This window comes from Haliotis rufescens, unplaced genomic scaffold (genome assembly GCF_023055435.1).
Source record: "Haliotis rufescens isolate VD_foot unplaced genomic scaffold, xgHalRufe1.0.p SCAF_86, whole genome shotgun sequence".
Classification (NCBI taxonomy): domain Eukaryota; kingdom Metazoa; phylum Mollusca; class Gastropoda; order Lepetellida; family Haliotidae; genus Haliotis; species Haliotis rufescens.
The window spans coordinates 185,146-198,804 of NW_025964379.1; positions in this window are offsets into that span (position 1 = coordinate 185,146).

A 13,659-nucleotide genomic window follows, 5' to 3' on the forward strand; every position below is an offset into this window, starting at 1 on the left:
CATGTTCTCTCCTCCCTTAACACCCGTCATGTTTACAGTCAAAAGGAATGACCTCTCCTTCCTTCATAGACGTCATGTGTGAAGTGAGTAGGCATGTCTTGTTCTCCCTATGTACCCGTCATGTGTCAAGTGAGTGAACATGTCCTGTTGAAACCATTAGTACCCGTCACGTGTGAAGTGAGTAAGCATATCGTTTCCTCCCTTAATACCCGTCATGTGTGAAGTGAGTAAGCACGTCATGTCCTCACAAAGTACCCGTCATGTGTGAAGTGAGTAAGCATGTCATGTCCACCCTTAGTTCCCGTCATGTGTAAAGAGAGTAAGCATGTCATGTCCTCACTAATTAACCGTCATGTGTGAGGTGAGTGAACATGTTCTGTCCACCCTGAGTGCCCGTCATGTGTGACATGAGTAAGCATGTCCTGTCCTCCCAAAGTAACCGTAATGTGTGAAGATAGTAAGCATGCTCTGTCCACCCTTAGTACCCGTCATGTGTGAAGTGAGCAAGCATGTCCCGCCCTCCCTTAATACTCGTCACGTGTGAGATGAGTAAGCATGTCCTCTCCAACCCTTAGTACCCGTCATGTGTGAAGTGAGTGACCATGTTCTGCCCTCCCTTAATACTCGTCACGTGTGAGATAAGAAAGCATGTCCTCTCCAACCCTTAATACCCGTCATGTGGGAAGTTAGTCAGCATGTCCTGTCCTCCCTTAATACTCGTCGTGTGTGAAGTGAGTAAGCATGTCCTGTCCTCCCTTAATACGCGTGATGTGTGAGGTGAATAGGCATGTCCAGTCCTCCCTTAAAACTCGTCATGTATGAAGTGAGTTATAATGTCCAGTCCTCACATAATACCCGTCATGTGTGAAGTGAGTAATCATGTCCTTTCCTCCCTTAATACTCGTCACGTGTGAAGTGAGTAAGCATGTCCTGTCCTTCCTTTGTACCCGTCATGTGTGAAGTGAGTAAGAATGTCCTGTCCTCCCTTAATACTCGTGATGTGTGAGGTGAGTAAGCATGTCCAGTCCTCCCTTAATACCCGTCATGTTTGAAGTGAGTAAGCATGTCCTGTCCTCCCTTAATACCCGTCATGTTTGAAGTGAGTAAGCATGTCCTGTCCTCCCTTAATACCCGTCACATGTGAAGTGAGTAAGCATGTCCTGTCTAACCCTTAATACCCGTCACATGTGAAGTGAGTAAGCATGTCCTGTCTAACCCCTATACCCATCATGTGTGAAGTGAGTAAGCATGTCCTGTCTAACCCTTAGTACCCTTCATGTGTCAAGTGAGTAAGCATGTCCTGTCCACCGTTAGTACCCGTCACGTGTGAAGTGAGTAAGTATGTCCTGTTCTCCCTTAATACCCGTTATGTGTGAAGTGAGTAAGCATGTCCTGTCCTCCCTTAATACCAATCATGTGTGAAGTGAGTAAACATGTCATGTCCTCACTAAGTACCCGTCATGTGTGAAGTGAGTAAGCATGTCATGTCGACCCTTAGTACCCGTCGTGTGTAAAATGAATAAGCATGTCATGTCCTCACTAAGTAACCGTCATGTGTGAAGTGAGCGAGCATGTCCTGTCCTCCCTAAGTACCCGTCATTTGTCAAGTGAGTAAGCATGTCCCGTCCTCCCTAAGTACCCGTCATTTGTGAAGTGAGTAAGCATGTCCTCTCCTCCCTTAATACCCATCATGTTTAAAGTAAAAAAGAATGCCCTGTCCTTCCTTCATACCCGTCATGTGTGAAGTGAGTGAGCATGTCATGTCGACCCTTAGTACTCGTCGTGTGTAAAGTGAGTAAGCATGTCATGTCCTCACTAAGTACCCGTCATGTGTGAAGTGAGTGAGCATGTCCTGTCCTCCCCTTGTACCCGTCCTGTGTGAAGTGAGTAAGCATGTCCTGTCCTCCCTTAGTAACAGTCATGTGTGATGATAGTAAGCATGTCCTGTCCTCCCTTAGTATCCGTCGGGCGGTCGGGTAGCCTAGTGGTTAAAGCGTTCGCTCGTCACGCCGAAGACCCTGGTTCGATTCCCGACATGGATACAATGTGTGAAGCCCATGTCTGGTGTCCCCCGCCGTGATATTGCTGGAATATTGCTAAAAGCGGCGTAAAACCATATTCACTCACTCACTCACTTAGTATCCGTCATGTGTAAAGTGAGTGAGAATGTCCTGTCCTCCCTTAATACCCGTCATGTGTGAAGTGAGTAAGCATGTCCCGCCCTCCCTTAATACTCGTCACGTGTAAGATGAGTAAGCATGTCCTGTCCTCCCTTAGTACCCCTCAGGTGTGAAGTGAGTAAGCATGTCCTGTCTAACCCTTAGTACCCTTCATGTGTCAAGTGAGTAAGCATGTTAAGCCCGCTCTTAATACTCGTCACGTGTGAGATGAGTAAGCATGTCCTGTCCAACCCGTAGTACCCGTCATGTGTGAAGTGAGTAAGCATGTCCTCTCCTCCCTTAATACTCCTCATGTGTGAAGTGAGTAAGCATGTCCTGTCCTCCCTTAATACCCGTCATGTGTGAAGTGAGTAAGCATGTCCTGTCTAACCTTTAGTACCCTTCATGTGTCAAGTGAGTAAGCATGTCCTGTCCACCGTTAGTACCCGTCACGTGTGAAGTGAGTAAGTATGTCCTGTTCTCCCTTAATACCCGTTATGTCTGAAGCGAGTAAGCTTGTCCTGTCCTCCCTTAGTACCCGTCAGGTGTGAAGTGAGTAAGCATGTCCTGTCCAACCCTTAGTACACGTCACGTGAGAAGTGAGTAAGCATGTCCTGTCCTTCCTTAATACCCGTCATGTGTGTAGTGAGCAAGCATATCCTGTCCTTCCTTCATACCCGTTATGTGTGAAGTAAGTAAGCATGTCATGACCTCCCTTAATACCCGTCATTTGTGAAGTGAGTAAACATGTCATCTCCTCACTACGTACCGGTCATATGTGAAGTGAGTAAGCATGTCCTGTCCACCGTTAGTACCCGTCACATGTGAAGTGAGTAAGCATGTCCTGTTCTCCCTTAATACCCGTGATGGGTGAAGTGAGTAAGCATGTCCTGCCCTCCCTTAATACTCGTCACGTGTGAGATGAGTAAGAATGTCCTGTCCTCTCTTAATACCAATCATGTGTGACGTGAGTAAACATGTCATGTCCTCACTAAGTACCCGTCATGTGTGAAGTGAGTAAGCATGGCATATCGACCCTTAGTACCCGTCGTGTGTAAAATGAGTAAGCATGTCATGTCTTCACGAAGTACCCGTCATGTGTGAAGTAAGTAAGCATATCCTGTCCTCCCTAAGTAACCGTCATGTGTGAAGATAGTATGTTCTGTCCTCCCTTAGTACCCGTCATGAGTGAAGTGAGTAAGCATGTCCTGTCCTCCCTAAGTACCGGTCATGTGTCAAGTGAGTAAGCATGTCCTGTCCTCCCTAAGTAACCGTCATGTGTGAAGATAGTAAGCATGTCCTGTCTAACCCTTAGTACCCTTCATGTGTCCAGTGAGTAAGCATGTTAAGCCCGCTCTTATTACTCGTCACGTGTGAGATGAGTAAGCATGTCCTGTCCAACCCATAGTACCCGTCATTTGTGAAGTGAGTAAGCATGTTCTCTCCTCCCTTAACACCCGTCATGTTTACAGTCAAAAGGAATGACCTCTCCTTCCTTCATAGACGTCATGTGTGAAGTGAGTAAGCACGTCATGTCCTCACAAAGTACCCGTCATGTGTGAAGTGAGTAAGCATGTCATGTCCACCCTTAGTTCCCGTCATGTGTAAAGAGAGTAAGCATGTCATGTCCTCACTAATTAACCGTCATGTGTGAGGTGAGTGAACATGTTCTGTCCACCCTGAGTGCCCGTCATGTGTGACATGAGTAAGCATGTCCTGTCCTCCCAAAGTAACCGTAATGTGTGAAGATAGTAAGCATGCTCTGTCCACCCTTAGTACCCGTCATGTGTGAAGTGAGCAAGCATGTCCCGCCCTCCCTTAATACTCGTCACGTGTGAGATGAGTAAGCATGTCCTCTCCAACCCTTAGTACCCGTCATGTGTGAAGTGAGTGACCATGTTCTGCCCTCCCTTAATACTCGTCACGTGTGAGATAAGAAAGCATGTCCTCTCCAACCCTTAATACCCGTCATGTGGGAAGTTAGTCAGCATGTCCTGTCCTCCCTTAATACTCGTCGTGTGTGAAGTGAGTAAGCATGTCCTGTCCTTCCTTAATACCCGTCATGTGTGAAGTGAGTAAGCCTTTCCTGTCCTCCCTTGATACCCGTTATGTGTGAAGTAAGTAAACATATCATGACCTCCCTTAATACTCGTCATGTGTGAAGTGAGTAAGCATGCCCTGTTCTCCCTTAATACCAGTCATGTGTGAACTTAGAAGGCATGTCATGTCCTCACTACGTACCCGTCATATCTGAAGTGAGTAAGCATGTCCTGTTCTCCCTTAATACCCGTAATGTGTGTAGTGAGTAAGCATGTCCTGTCCTCACTTTATTCTCGTCATGTGTGAAGTGAGATAGGATGTCCTGTCCTCCCTTAATTGCCGTGATGTGTAAAGTGAGTAAGTATGTTCTGCCCTCTCTTAATACTCGTCACGTGTGAGATAAGTAAGCATGTCCTCTACAACCCTTAGTACCCGTCATGTGTGAAGTGAGTAAGCATGTTCTGCTCTCCCTTAATACTCGTCACGTGTGAGATGAGTAAGCATGTCCTGTCCTCCCTTAATACCCGTCATGTGTGAAGTGAGTAAGCATGTCCTGTCTAACCCTTAATACCCTTCACGTGTCAAGTGAGTAAGCATGTCTTGTCTAACCCTTAATACCCGTCATGTGTTATGGAGTAAGCATGTCCTGTCCTCCCTTAATACTCGTCGTGTGTGAAGTGAGTAAGCATGTCCTGTCCTTCCTTAATACCCGTCATGTGTGAAGTAAGTAAGCCTGTCCTGCCCTCCCTTGATACCCGTTATGTGTGAAGTAAGTAAACATATCATGACCTCCCTTAATACTCGTCATGTGTGAAGTGAGTAAGCATGCCCTGTTCTCCCTTAATACCAGTCATGTGTGAACTTAGAAGGCATGTCATGTCCTCACTACGTACCCGTCATATCTGAAGTGAGTAAGCATGTCCTGTCCACCGTTACTACCCGTAATGTGTGAAGTGAGTAAGCATGTCCTGTTCTCCCTTAATACCCGTTATTTGTGTAGTGAGTAAGCATGTCCTGTCCTCACTTAATTCTCGTCATGTGTGAAGTGAGAAAGGATGTCCTGTCCTCCCTTAATTGCCGTGATGTGTGAAGTGAGTAATCATATCCTGCCCTCCCTTAATACTCGTCACGTGTGAGATGAGTAAGGATGTCCTGTCCTCCCTTAATACCAATCATGTGTGAAGTGAGTAAACATGTCATGTCCTCACTAAGTACCCGTCATGTGTGAAGTGAGTAAGCATGGCATGTCGACCCTTAGTACCCGTCGTGTTTAAAATGAGTAAGCATGTCATGTCTTCACGAAGTACCCGTCATGTGTGAAGTGAGTTAGCATGTCCTGTCCTCCCTAAGTAACCGTCATGTGTGAAGATAGTATGTTCTGTCCACCCTTAGTACTCGTCATGAGTGAAGTGAGTAAGCATCTCCTGTCCTCCCTAAGTACACGTCATATGTCAAGTGAGTAAGCATGTTCTGTCCTCCCTAAGTACCCGTCATGTGTGAATTGAGTAAGCATGTCATGTCGACCCTTAATACCCGTCGTGTGTAAAATGAGTAAGCATGTCATGTCCTCACTAAGTAACCGTCATGTGTGAAGTGAGTGAGCATGTCCTGTCCTCCCTAAGTAACCGTCATGTGTGAAGTGAGTAAGCATGTTCTGTCATCCCTAAGTAACCGTCATGTGTCAAGTGAGTAAGCATGTCCTGTCCCCCCTAAGTACCCGTCATTCGTGAAGTGAGTAATCATGTCCTCTCCTCCCTTAATACCCGTCATGTTTAAAGTCAAAAAGAATGTCCTGTCCTTCCTTCATACCCGTCATGTATTAAGTGAGTAAGCATGTCATGTCGACCCTTAGTACCCGTCGTGTGTAAAGTGAGTAAGCATGTCTGTCCACACTAAGTACCCGTCACGTGAGAATTGAGTGAGCAGGTCCTGTCCTCTCCTTGTACCCGTCATGTGTGAAGTGAGTAAGCATGTCCTGTCCTCCCTTAGTAACACTCATGTTTGAAGATAGTAAGCATGTCCTGTCCTCCCTTAATTCTCGTCATGTGTGAAGTGAGTAAGCATGTCCCGCCCTCCCTTAATACTCGTCACGTGTGAGATGAGTAAGAATGTCCTCTCCAACCCTTAATACCCGTCATGTGTGAAGTGAGTAAGCATGTTCTGCCCTCCCTTAATACTCGTCACGTGTGAGATGAGTAAGCATGTCCTGTCCTCCATTAATACCCGTCATGTGTGAAGTGAGTAAGCATGTCCTGTCCTCCATTAATACTCGTCACGTGTGAGATGAGTAAGCATGTCCTGTTTAAACCATAAGTACGCGTCAAGTGTAAAGTGAGTAATCATGTCCTCTCCCCCCTTAGAACCCGTCATGTGTAAAGTGAGTAGGCATATCGTTTCCTCCCTTAATACCCGTCATGTGTGAAGTGAGTAAGCATGTCATGTCCACCCTTAGTTCGCGTCATGTGTAAAGAGAGTAAGCATGTCATGTCCTGAAAAATTGACCGTCATGTGTGAGGTGAGTAAGCATGTTCTGTCCACCCTGAGTGCCCGTCATGTGTGACATGAGTAAGCATGTCCTGTCCTCCCAAAGTAACCGTCATGTGTGAAGATAGTAAGCATGTTCTGTTCACCCTTAGTACCCGTCATGTGTGAAGTGAGTAAGCATGTTGTGTCCACCCTTAGTGCCCGTCATGTGTGAAGTCAGTAAGCATGTCCTGTCCTCCCTTAATACCCGTCATGTGTGAAATGAGTAAGCATGTCCTGTCCTCCCTTAATACCCGTCATGGGTCAAGTGAGTAAACATGTCCTGTTCTCCCTTATACCAACATTGATTTCAGTAAGTCTTAGACGACGTGTGCTAAGGCATACATATAAGTGTGAGTGAGTGAGTGAGTGAGTTGGGTTTAACGCGCTTTTAAAAGTATTCCAGTGATATCCCGGCGTGTCAGCTTAATGTGGGAGGAAAGCCCGAAGTGATGCAGGTCTCAGACGTTTACCACTTCGGTGAAACCCACGAGCACGGGTATGGTGCTGACAAACCTAGAAACATAATCGGGGCGAACCGGGATTCGAACCCACAATCATAGGTTTCTGGCGTGCCCAAGGGACGCAACTCTGCACAGCGAATCGCGGCTCCTTAGACTACTGGGCCATCCGTGCCCCCTATAATAAAGAAACAATGTATAACTTTATTTTTACTTCGAAAACATTATATATTACCTGAACATTTACATGCAGAGCACATGTTTTGATGAATGGACAGCAACACGATACAATTTTGTCTCTACGCCGAACTGAAAGTTACAGCACATCTCGTGTACGTAAAGTGTGGTAAACACGATAACTGGAACCATATCTAAGTCAAGAACCAATACTTTTACACAACCTGAAATACACATCGAAGAAGGATTATTTATGTGACATTTGTTTGTAACCGACCCTACATGATGAAGAAGGAATACTTCTGTAACAATTTTGTGTAGCTGAATCTACAAGATATATTGACGAAGGGCCATTTCTGTGACAACTGTATGTAGCCGAATCTTCAAGTTATGTTGAAGAGGGATTTTTTCTGTGACAATTGTCTGTAGCCGAACCTACAACATATGTGGACGAAGAACTATATCTGTAACAATTATGTGTAGCTGAACCTACATACCGACGAAGGTTAGGGGGGCACGTGATCAGCAATCTGCTTGTTGTACGAGGTGATTTAGTGGTGGTCAGACTCGTTGCCATAGTGCCCCACGGTGTATATCGTTGCTCATAATATCAATCGCTGGTATGGCTGGTCCAGATTCGACTCGTTCCAGTGTCTCACATCGAGCTTGGATTGTATACTCCCCAGGAAGCTGAGAATGAAAATCGAGTACTTCATTGAACTTCCAGTCCGTTTCTATTCCTACGATGCATTTCCTACAATGCGGGGGGTACTTAATTTTGTAATAGTTAAACAGGGTTTGGACTAATGAGTTAGAAGGAATTTGAGCAACCCGTTGAAAGTGAAAGTCTGCTCCTTTGCTGCATACTCTTAAGCAAAGGAGGGGATACTCGGAAATAACTTTTCGTTTCAACAATTGTAAGATTTAGAAGTAAACATGCATTAGTATCTGGTAATAGTTGCATGATAACAATGAACGAATTTGGAACACGTTACAACCGATAGTGAAGCATGACTCAAGATGTCAAGACCATCAATGATGTTGATGTCTAGATATCCTTCCTTGCACTCTATGGAGTGGGGTTCAGACACCTCCATAGTGACACACGCACGCACGCACGCCTGCACGCCTGCACGCACGCACGCACGCTAGCATGCACGCACGCACGCACTCACACACACACGCACGCACGCACGCACTCACACACGTACGCACGCACGCACGCACTCACGCACGCACACACACGCAAGCATGCACGCACGCATGCACACACACACACACACGCACACACGCTCACTCACACACACACACACGCACGCACGCACGCACGCACACACTCACACACACACCATAACCGATCCACTGCCAAATCCACTGTCATGAGGTCTCAGGTTGACATTAGCTTGACGTTTATTTTGATGTCGTCAGACACGACCATGCCTATCAAGGAAGTGCAAGGTAAATCGGGACTGATCGATAACATGACACGTAACAAGCGACGATTACCTCAGCTTCGACGTTGTGCACACCTTTGACGTTTGTTGGCATTATTGCGATTGTAAGGTGCGACACTACACGTTGCCGTTGAGCATGGAGATGAGCTGCATGTAGACGATTTCTAATCGTCCGACCCGTAACTCGTACTCCAGTAGCCCAAAGAACGTTTGCAGCAATTGGATTTGCAGATTGAGCTCGATTTCGTAGAACCTGGTTTTGGATCAATCATCCTGCACTCTTGTCGTTGGGACTTGGGACGCCCTGAAAGGGGTCAAACGTCACCATTTTGGGTTTATTGGTACCTGTTCCACTGTTTGCTAATCACAGACTGTTTATTCACATAAAATGAATGGAATCAAGTTAATCTCAACAGTATGATGAGCAGAATCAATAAAATTGACATAAATGGTCCACAGAGAACTTCTTTGAAGGTGTCAAAATCAGGAATGACACCCTAAGCAGGTGTGTGGCGATATTGCTTGGGAATGTGTTTTGGTGTTATGTTTTACAGACATAAACGTTCTTGTATAGGATGTTTGTCGTCAACACTTATATTTGTTCTTATACTTGGTATTTACATATATATGCCATGATCTCTACTTTTATTAAAGGGACAGGTTTCGTAAAGCTTCGAGAACCAGAACATCCCTTTCTACTGTAAGACATGCATTGTGTGTACTCCGAGAGTGAAAATGTGCTTTTGTGTCGTAAACGAATTAGAAGTCCATGCACGTGTAATAATGCTCCACACATGTGTAATGATACTCCATGCACGTGTAATAATTCTTCATGCACGAACACCACGTTAATCATGTGTACTTTGCATACGGGCCACCACCTTTTGGATGACGTTGAGTTCATTGAGTGAATATTTTACCAAAATTAAACATCGAATATGTGATTCACACATTGCCAAAAGACAAAAGACATAATATGATTTGCATTATTTTTCTATTGTAGTTGTTGCCATTCAGCATGGAAACTATCATCTTGTAGGTAAAGTTGCTGTTGTGGCAGGTGTTATGATGGTCCATGTCGTGACACGCATTGAGATGTCACTTTCATATGTGCCACTTTCGTATCCATCACTTTCATATGTGCCATTTTCGTATGCATCACTATCATATGTGCCACTTTCGAATCCATCACTTTCATATGTGCCATTTTCGTATGCATTACTTTTATATGTGCCACTTTTGTATGCATCACTTTCATATGTGCCACTTTCGTATGTATCACTTTCATATCCACCTCTTTCGTACGCATCACTTTCATATGTGCCACTTTCGTATGCATCACTTTCATATATGCCACTTTCGTATGTGTCACTTTCGTATGCATCACTTTCATATCTACCACTTTCGTATGCATCACTTTCATATGTGCCACTTTCGTATGCATCACTTTCATATATGCTACTTTCGTAAGTGTCACTTTCGTATGTGTCACTTTCATATGTGCCACTTTCGTATGTGTCACTTTCATATGTGCCACTTTCGTATGCATCACTTTCATATATGCCACTTTCGTATGCATCACTTTCATTTCTACCACTTTCGTATGCATCACTTTCATATGTGCCACTTTCGTATGCATCACTTTCATATCAACCTCTTTCGTAAGCATCACTTTCATATATGCCACTTTCGTATGTGTCACTTTTGTATGCATCACTTTGGTATGTGTCACTTTCGAATGTCTCATTTTTTATTCGATTTCGGCTAAGCTCTCACAACTTAGAAATTGAACGTGGGCGACGTTTTAATATTCCTCGTGAATGTAGAATTTGAAGAAGATTGTAACCTAAGCCATATAGAAAATGGATATCTTAAAACGAACCTTAGGTGACCGAGAATGGATACATATCATACATGCCTTACATAGCGTGTTTTAAGTCATATATGTAGAAGCGCGACTGTTACATGTCAACATAATGTTTTCGCTAAAATATCGCAAGGGCGCGTGAAATCTCAACGGTGACCTGTCAAACTGTTCGGTACGTATGGTTGTTATCATTTGAATAACAGTAAAAGCTACAACTACAATATCACAAAATCCGAACATTATTCAAGATGAAGGATAGTTTCAGATACAATTTCTTACGATCACACATCAAAAACCCTTTATCTTATATCAGTGGGTATGTTTTAACTGAATCCCCGGTGGATCATAGAGAAAATGTGAGTACATTTGACTGTTATTTCAGGCTTTGTTTAGGACAAACTACAAGCGGTAATCTTCAGCTCCGCGTGTAAAACAATGCCTAGGAGAACTGGAAATACAATTTAAATGACAAATGGTAGTTTGACTTTAATCTAGATTACAGCCACTGTACATACCACAAACTGGAGGTCACAAAAGTATAATCTAGATTACAGCCACTGTACATACCACAAACTGGAGGTCACAAAAGTATAATCTAGATTACAGCCACTGTACATACCACAAACTGGAGGTCACAAAAGTATAATCTAGATAACAGCCACTGTACATACCACAAAGTGGAGGTCACGAAAGTATAATCTAGATTACAGCCACTGTACATACCACAAACTGGAGGTCACGAAAGTATAATGGCAACACCCAAGAAGCAGATCATTGACAGAAACAAAATACACTTTTATCACGTGACCTCAATTATATGGTGAGTGAGTGAGTGAGTGAGTGACTATGGTTTTACGCCGCTTTTAGCAATATTCCAGCAATATCACGGCGGGGGACACCAGAAATGGGCTTCACACATTGTACCCATGTCGGGAATCGAACCCGGGTCTTTGGCGTGACGAGCGAACGCTTTAACCACTAGGCTACCCGACCGCCCCTCAATTATATGGACAACAACTGGACACGTGACGTGATTTCAAGCTGCTGGCCAATCACTGTTTTGAGTTGTGAGTACCATTTAGCTGAGATCTATTTAAAACAATTAGGAATTCCAAATTTCCATTCATTTTCGTCTGTAAACTCTGATGTGTTTCTTATATTTGTGTGATGTAATGATATTAGCAGACAAAAGGCACTGCGCGCAAAACACGCATACAAATGTCTTGTGCGTGTTTTGTCGATTTATGCGTGAAACACGCACGTTTCTGCGTTAAAGCGAACCCTGACTCGTGATTTTGATCCCTACATTGTGTCAAACTATATACTGGTCAGAGGCTGTCTGTCTGTCTGTCTGTCTATATATTCAGCCACTGAAAAGTATATCTCGCGAGTACCTTGAATTCAGTATAACATTTTCGTCCCATCACCTTTGCAGCCGTGCCATCTGCTTCGCTCAGTGGCGCACTCTTGAGTAGAGAGCACAGCTTCAGCACCGTTCCAGCATTTTACGACGCTTCAACAAGTGAACATTTGCCAAAGAAATGGCGGCATGTATGTCATCAAATATGCTATGCAAAATAAGTAGGGGGTATTTTGTATAGAGGTGAAACTATAGGAAAATACACCAAGGTCTGGCAATGAAAGCACGGCCATAGTTAACCTTTTTAATATTAAATAAGATTATTCCTTTTTTATTCAAGTTAACTTTCATTCAAGTTAAGTTACGGCACTGCAAGTGATTTATGTGGGAAAAACATTTCCGAAGAAATCAAGGTCCCAAACACAAGGGAACGTCAGCACTGGGATAATCGACGTTGGGCTTGCGTCATGTTTTCTGACGATTCGAGGTTCACTCTCGACTTCCATGACCGAAGTAATGAGTGTTTTGTCCACGTGTACAGCATGATCGTTCTGGGGTTTGGGGGTTGGTCCATAACTGTGAGTGAGTGAGTGAGTGAGTATGGTTTTACGCCGCTTTTAGCAATATTCCAGCAATATCACGGCGGGGGACACCAGAAATGGGCTTCACACATTGTATCCATGTCGGGAATCGAACCCGGGTCTTTGGCGTGACGAGCGAACGCTTTAACCACTAGGCTACCCGACCGGCCCCATAACGGTATGTAATGGTATCACAATGACTGGCCAAACTGCACTCCAAATTGTCCATGGCAGAGTCACAGGTCAGAACTATTGGTACAACACCATTGCATCACTCGCGTTGCCACTTGCACAACGTGTTGGGCATTTTTCATATTTCAAGATGATAATGCACATGCTCATCGTGCAGGGATTGTATGTTCACGATGAACTTGCTGTTGCTACCCGTGAAGATTACGGTGTAGAATAGGTCTTCAGCAACCCATGCTTGCCGTAAAAGGCGACTATGCTTGTCGTAAAAGGCGACTAACGGGATCGGTTGGTCAGACTCGCCGACTTTGTTGATGCAGGTCATCGATCCCAATTACGTGGATCGATGCTTATGATATTAATCACTGGATTGTCTGGTCCAGATTCGATTATTTACAGACCGCCGTCATATACCTGTAATATTGCTGAGTGCGGCGTTAAACAGCAAACCAACCAACCAACCAACCAACCAACTCTCACTGATCAGTGGAACAAGAGTCCAGCTGACATTGGTCGACCCATCACAAGAATGCCTTGTGCATGTCTGGCCAACAGAAGTGGTATTACCCGGTAATAGTGATGTTTCTTATTTGAATCCAAGACCTCTTTAACGACCTAGAGCGCCACCATCTCATCACACCAACCATTAGAACACATACGATCTGATCGCCTACTCCACAGCAGATATGATGACATCATTTCAATTTGCCAAACCATGTACAACTAGTTGATAAAAACATGTCTTGATGATTCCCACTACCTGCTACATGTATGGAACATCGTAGTGAATATACATAAATCAAATTCATAAATCTTTCTGGGATATCTTTTTGACATTATTGGTAATA